The sequence below is a fragment of the Dipodomys spectabilis genome, unplaced genomic scaffold, assembly GCF_019054845.1.
Source record: "Dipodomys spectabilis isolate Male_0828 unplaced genomic scaffold, ASM1905484v1 ptg000092l, whole genome shotgun sequence".
In the NCBI taxonomy this organism is placed as follows: domain Eukaryota; kingdom Metazoa; phylum Chordata; class Mammalia; order Rodentia; family Heteromyidae; genus Dipodomys; species Dipodomys spectabilis.
In genome coordinates, this window is record NW_024870769.1 from 15,240,999 (window position 1) to 15,248,276 (window position 7,278).

A 7,278-nucleotide genomic window follows, 5' to 3' on the forward strand; every position below is an offset into this window, starting at 1 on the left:
CAATCGTCTATTTTTCATTTCAATTATTTTTCAGATCTCACATTTTGTCTGGGGATGGCCTCAGATCACAATCCTACTATATATGATTTCCCAAGTTGCTCACTGTGAGTGAGCTTGCCATATTTTGGTGGATGCTGCCACTATCAATGTGCCTGACCATACGGAAATCTGAAATTCTACTCAGCACCCAAGTCTGTTCAAACATTTAAATATCGCCTATTTAAATACTGCCTTGCTTTCATGGATTCACTTCTTCATTAGTGGAACTTCCAATAAAAAGCAGGTTGGGACTTCTCAAACATTTCCTTTTCAGCCCAGTTTGGCTTTCACAGTTTTCATTCCTTTATCTCTCAGTGATGTTCTGGGTCAATATCTTACTCACGGTCTCCAAAATTCCAATTCTCTCTTTGGCTAAATCAAGCTCATCATGAAGTACCTTATTGGTTTTAAATAATTGTTATTGTATTCAATAGTTAAATAATTGTGTAACATTATTAAAAATGGTTAGGTATTGTTACGTAATTGTTATTGTTCCGTAGAGGTTTTCACTTTTGAGATTTCTAATTGGCTCTTTCTAGATGCACGTGTTCTCAATTTACACTGGAGTACTTTTTGTTCATCGTCTCCTGCTTCTATGGGTATCGTTCCCTATCCTTCAAAGTTCTCTCCTTGAAGAAACTTAGCACTTGATTTTGTAAGTTCTTTCTGTGTCCCTCTATCCTGAAAATTAGAGCATCAGCAGATATAATAAAGCGAGACCTCAGTGGTGGGATCATGGGACACCTGACTCCATAAAGTAACAAAGTGGGAGAGAAAATCTAGGAAGATGTCACCCAAGGTCATATGGAGGTGGAAACTAACCTCCATAGCTGTGGGATGGACCTCTGGGCTCCTAAATTTAGAAGGTGAGTAGGTCACAGGGTAGAGGCTTACTGAAGAGGCACAGGGAAGCCTGGATGTCTGTTGCTTTCAATTATCCAACCTCAAGTACCTTGTTATAATAACTAGAAGAACAAACATGAAGATTCATCATCATCACAATAGCCCATACAATGCTGTTGAGTCTCAACTGCCTTTTAGTTGGGATTCACCTCCCTGTACAGAGTTCTGGGCCCTGGACTGTGAAATACAAGGGTGCATGAGGCTTATACCTTCTGTGTATCCAGAGAAGCACCCATCTTATTAGCCTCATGTGGCCTCTTGAGGTGAAAGCCAACATCAGCCAGAGCAGAGGCCTCGAAGGAGCTAGCTAATATGGCTGACACAGCTCTTTGCACAGACTTTGACAGTGCACCACAAATTCCATTGGTTAAAAGCTCGGGGGAACATTTACTCCTGACAGCAATCACACAACTGTCACCTCCAAACTTACAAAGATGGGAAGTTACAGGCAAGTCCACTGTGGGCTGTTGAGAAATCTTCTTGGAACACAACAAGCTGAGGGAGCTGATAATCACCAATGAAGAAACTTCTCCCTATAACTCATTAACACCACAGGGAGAGCCTCAGTGTTTTGTAACAACCCTTTCTCATATCCTTCTGGTGCTTATCACAGACAGCATTAAGCCATCTCCCACCACCCAACCCCAGGCTGGCAGAGGGAAGACCCCTGCAGGAGGAACACTGGATACTCTATGTAGACCCCCTGAGTGATTTTTATTATTTTGGCCAGAGGTGGCACCTGAACTCTGGGCCTGGCATTGTCCCTCAGCTCTTCAGCTCAAGGCTAGCGCTCCACCACCTGAGCCACAGTGCCATGTCAGGCTTTTTCTACTTACGTAGTGCTGAGGAATCGAACCCAGGGCCTCATGCATGAGAGGCAAGCACTCTACCACTGAGCCACCTTCCCAGCCCCATGAGTAATTCTTGTACACATTCAATGTGTAATCTGGAATCAGTGGAGGGACATACCCGATGCCACAGAACACAGCACAGTACTGTCAAATTCACCCTCTAAATATGGCTCTTCATGAAACAGCATCTACCTACCCAGGTTATAAAGAAGCAAAGCAATAGGAGGGAGAGACACAAATTTCCTAGGTAGCAGACTACCCAATGGTTATTGGTTCAACACTTGGATGCACATGGAAGATATGGATTGTGTTTCCAGTTCCTGTGCCCAGGTCTCACTCCACTAGGAAATGACACCTGCCACTCACACTGCCATACTTGAGCCATTCCAGGGCACTGGGAGTCTGAGCTCCTCAATCTCAATGAGGGTAGAATATTGGTGATTTTATAAGAAGAGGAGATCAAAAGACATCCAGTCAGGGTTTCCAGTGACCACGGAAAAGTTCTAGAAGATCAAAGCATTACTGTGGCTCCAAAGAAAGAAGGGCTTGTGGGGGTAGGGAGACTGGTGAGCTTTGGGTTCAGGTCTGTCTCCAGTTTCAGGATGCATAATTAGAAGAGAGATGATCCCCAGAGTTGCCCCTGATCTACAGGATGCATAATTAGCACATATACACCCTCAGCCACAGCAGCACCCCCAACCCTGAGAGAGCAAAAGGCCCTGGGAGAGGCAAGAGACCCAAGGGCCCAGATTTGCTCTGCTTCCAGAGTGAACTCAGAAGACTCAACTTTGGGGTTGGCTGTGTGTGCTGCTTGGTTTCAAGAAGTGGGAGCAGCTCAGCCACTCAAAAATCAGGATAAAGCAGAGCGGCCTGGAAAGAGCCAAGATAAGATCAAGTTTCCACAGCGCACGTTTCCATAGCTCACTGAAGCCCTTGATGGCTGCTAAGAAAATAATATGCAATTATAGCTTAGAGACATAAATGACTGAGGCCATGGTGCCCTCCATGTGGATAACCACATGTGTAGAAGCCCTGCCCTACCCTGGCTTGGTTAAAGATGCCTGCTTCACCCACAGAAGATGAGGGGGAGAGGGGGAAAGAAGCAGGCTGGTCGAGGATGGGTACACAGGACACGGAATGGGGCTTGACCTAGAAATGCCTCTATCCTCTGGAGCTCTAGTATTCTCACCTGCATGGTGTGCATATGCAGGTCTGTGAGCAGGAGGCAGGTTGTCCTGAAGACCTCTGCTTTCCTCCTCTGGGGGCTCCTGATGTCCAGGACACTGGGAAACAGCAGAGCCACACCAAGATGGTGACAGAGGCCTATGGGAGATGAGGATACCAGGACCTCTGATGTGACACAAACTCTGGCCCACAGCCTGAAGCTCTCCCCTGACACAGTGACTGTGGGCAGGGTGTTTCTTCAGCAAAAATGGGTAAAAAGGGCAGTCACATGGCAGGTAGGGAAGTTGGAGAGCAGAGAGGTGTGCCTGGCTCTCCTAGAAAGGCTTTCTATAATGGTCACAGAGCCTCATACCTGGGCATCAGTGCTTCCTTCTACAACCTTCGCTGGCTCTACAGGGCACAGAACACACCTGCCAGTCCTATAGACCACTGGGAGTCATCAGCCATGAGTCTTGGGGCAAGTCATCATGACAAGGCATTTTGAGGAATAAGGCTGGAGCACTAGGAAATCCTGGATGCTCCCAGGAGGAGACAACTGAGTGGCATGCCAGACACTAAGAGGAGTTGTGGGTCCCGGTTCTTCACTTAGAAAGGAAGCTGGTTTTCTTCTGCTAACATGCTAAACTGCTTGCTACCTTCATGTGCTTTTTTTTTTTAAGTACAAGAGATCAAACTCAAAGCCTTGTGCTTGCTAAGCAGGTGCTCTACTGTTGAGCCATGCTTCCAAACCTTTTTGTGCTAATATTAAAATAGGGTCTTGCTTCCTTCCTGGGTGTATACCTGGGCCTCCATCCCCATATATGAGGATTCTCATTGTGACTGAGATGACAGCCACATACCACCACACCCAGTGCTCACTTGAAATGGGATCTTGTGAATGTTTCTGCCCACGCTGGCCTCCAATGGTGATCCTCCCAATTTTGCCCTCCCAAGTCACTAAGATTACAGGCATGAACTGCAGTGCCCATCTGCATGACTTTTCTGCCATTGCTATATTTTTGCCATTAATGTTCATTTCACCCTGGTTTCGCCCAACTAGAAATTCCGGACTCCCCATACTGACTTGTTAGGGAACAGCCTGAATCTCAGCCTTACCACCACACTTCTAAGACAAATATGGAGACAATCAAGGGAACAGGAAGGTTAAAGAGAAATTCTCCTGCTTTCCTGGATCCTTGGGATCTCTGCAACCAATTCCCTACTGCAGCAATTCTGAGCTGAGCTCAGCCTCCTGCTCCAGACAGTAAAACAGAGCAGAGCCTCCCTATCCCACTCCTCATCAGACTCCTCCTCCTCCTCCTCCCTGCCTGCCCATCTCACCTCTACTCACAGAAAACTGCTTCTCCCATAGAGGTGGCAAACTACGAAGTAAAATATCTGAGATGCAGCCAGGGTGAGCTAAGGAGTCGGGAAACCTGCAGAAGGAAAGGATTAGAAAATAAATTAGAAGAAACTCAAAAGGTCTTAGAATGGATTCCAAGTGCAATGGAAGAAAATCCTGCCCAGAATTGGATGTGCAGGTCCAGCTTCAAACCCAGGCAGCATCAAGCATGCACCCAGTCCAGGCCACCTGCCAAGGCACTCCCTGGAGACTCATAATTCCTTGGGCCCATTTCTTGGTGATGCTTCTCAACGAGACTGATTAAAATCTGGGTTCTTGTACATCTCATTGTTGCAATGGATCCACCTGTATCCCTATTTAAACAATTTGCTTTTTCCCTTCCCCTCCACAAATTATACTAACATCAAATACAGTGAAAGCAGGTGTTATAACATGGGGGAGGGACATACAAAGCAACAAAGAAATCATCTTATAAATGTGTTAGAAACAATCACCTGAAAGAAACATTTGAATACATATCTTAGGGTTCATTTCCCTAACATCAACTTATCTGACCTTTTCTGCTTGACTCAGACATATACTAGTTATTGCAAATAAGGGAAACCATGGGACCTAAGTTTCTTTGGGCCTGGCTTACTTCACTTAATATGATTTTTTTCAAGTTTTTCCATTTCCTAGCAAATGGGGCAATATCATGCTTTCTGATGGAGGCATAGAATTCCATTGTGTATATATACCACATTTTCTTGATCCATTCATCTACTGAGGGGCATCTGGGTTGGTTCCATATCTTAGCTATGGTAAATAATGCTGCAATAAACATAGTCGTGCTGGTAGCTTTAGTGTGGCCTTGTTTGTGATCATTTGGGTAAATGCCCAAAAGTGGGATTGATGGGTCATTGGGGGTCTCTATGTGGAGTCTTTTGAGGAACCTCCATACTGCTTTCCAAAGTGGTTGAACAAGTTTACACTCCCACCAACAATGCAGTAAGGTTCCCTTTTGTCCACATTCCCTCCAGCATCTGTTGTTATTAAAGTTCTTGATTATAGCCATTCTAACTGGGGTGAGGTGGTATCTCAATGTTGTTTACATTATCTAGCCCATGTAATTGTAACCTCTCTGTACAGTATTTTCACAATAAAAAAAAATGTACTCATTACCTTGCTCATGTAATTGTAACTCCTCTGTGCGGTATTTTTCCACAATAAAAAAACTTATTAATAAAAAAGAAAAAAAATCTGGGTTCTTGGCCAAAGCTTGCTTGGATGAAATTTGAGTCAACTTACTGTAAAAATGACATACACCACAGAAAATGGGAATCAGTGGCTGACAGAATTGTTTCTCTGCTGCTGACCACCTTCTATTGGAAGTATAACTGCTTGAATGTGTGTAGATGTGTGCATCTGACACACTCGGCACCTATTTATCACCTAGCATATGGAAGAGTCTCATTCCCCCAAGTCAAAAATGTTTAATAAGAAAGTGGTGACTGCCGGGCGCTGGTGGCTCACGCCTGTAATCCTAGCTACTCAGGAGGCTGAGATCTGAGGATCGCGGTTCAAAGCCAGCCCGGGCAAGAGAGACCGTGAGACTCCTATCTCCAATAAACCACCAGAAAACCGGAAGTGGCGCTGTAGCTCAAGTGGTAGAGCGCTCGCCTTGAGCTGAAGAGCTGAGGGACAGTGCCCAGGCCCAGAGTTCAAGTCCCACGACCGACAAAAAAAAAAAAAAAGAAAGTGGTGACTTCCATAAGTGGTCATAGAAAGAACTAGACGGTGAATCCACTGGAAAAGTCTGGGCCACAGTGAGGCAGCATGGATCAGGGTGGGCAAGAGTCATGGAGAAACCATCTTTACCAAGTCCTACTGGAATTCACTTCTTGCTCAGCCAAAAAAGGTGCCATCTGCCCCAAACCTTTTAACTGGCTCTACCTCCCAAGCCACAGGATTCCTGAAGGTCCCAGGGCAAAGTCACCTGTGGGTACACATTTAGGTTAAAGAGCCCCACCCCCCCACACACACATTATTTGGAAATGCATTACACTTCAAAATTTAAGCTTATTGTGTGTAGCAGCCTGGAAAAAAAATAACTCACAAAGGACTTCAGAGTCACTGAACCCCAGAGCCCTAAACCCTGGAAATTTCAAACTGAAAATGAAAAGATTCAGAGGACTGAAGGAAGGAAGGGTAGAGGATTGGTATGGGGCTGTGACTTTTGAGAAGGCTGCTTGGCAAGGCTCAGCTAATCAACAATCTAAAGATGTAGCTTAAGCCACCAAATTCAACAGCCAGAGAGAGAAGTCTCAATCTCCAAAGGCAAACTGGGTAAAGATTTTATACAAATGGTGGCCACTTGCTGGTGGCTTATACTTGTAATCCTAACTACTTAGGAAGGTGAGGTTTGAGAATCACACTTCAAAGGCAGCCTGGAGAATAGTCCATGAGACTCTTAGCTCCAATTAACAAGCAAAAAGCCAGGAGCCAGAGGTAAAGGTATTCCTCAAGTGGTAGAGCACCAGCCTTGAAAGAATAAAGCTCAAGCCCCAGTGACAACCCAAAATAAATAATTAATTTAATTAAATGAAGTACACAAGTATCTCTAGCCTTCGGCTGCAATATTTTGGGGACACTAACCAAGTTCCAATATCCATTACTACCCAGCTAGCCAAGAGGACTTGAGAGACAGAGATGAAGGTGCCCTTAAGTCACTGCCCCTGTCCTATACATGTCTTTCTTTTCTGACTCAGGCCACTAAGCCATGCTGGACCAGTTACCCACCCTCCTCCATCCATCTTATTCTTAGCCTCTGAAGGTGTCTATCAACTCAGTCACCAGCACTCAGAATCCAAACCTTGCTAGAAAACTCAAACTCAAACTCACCAGTCACCGCTTCTCCCTTCCACCATCATATAGGTAAGTAAGAGAAAGAAACAGGAAGGTCAAAATTGCAAACCATTT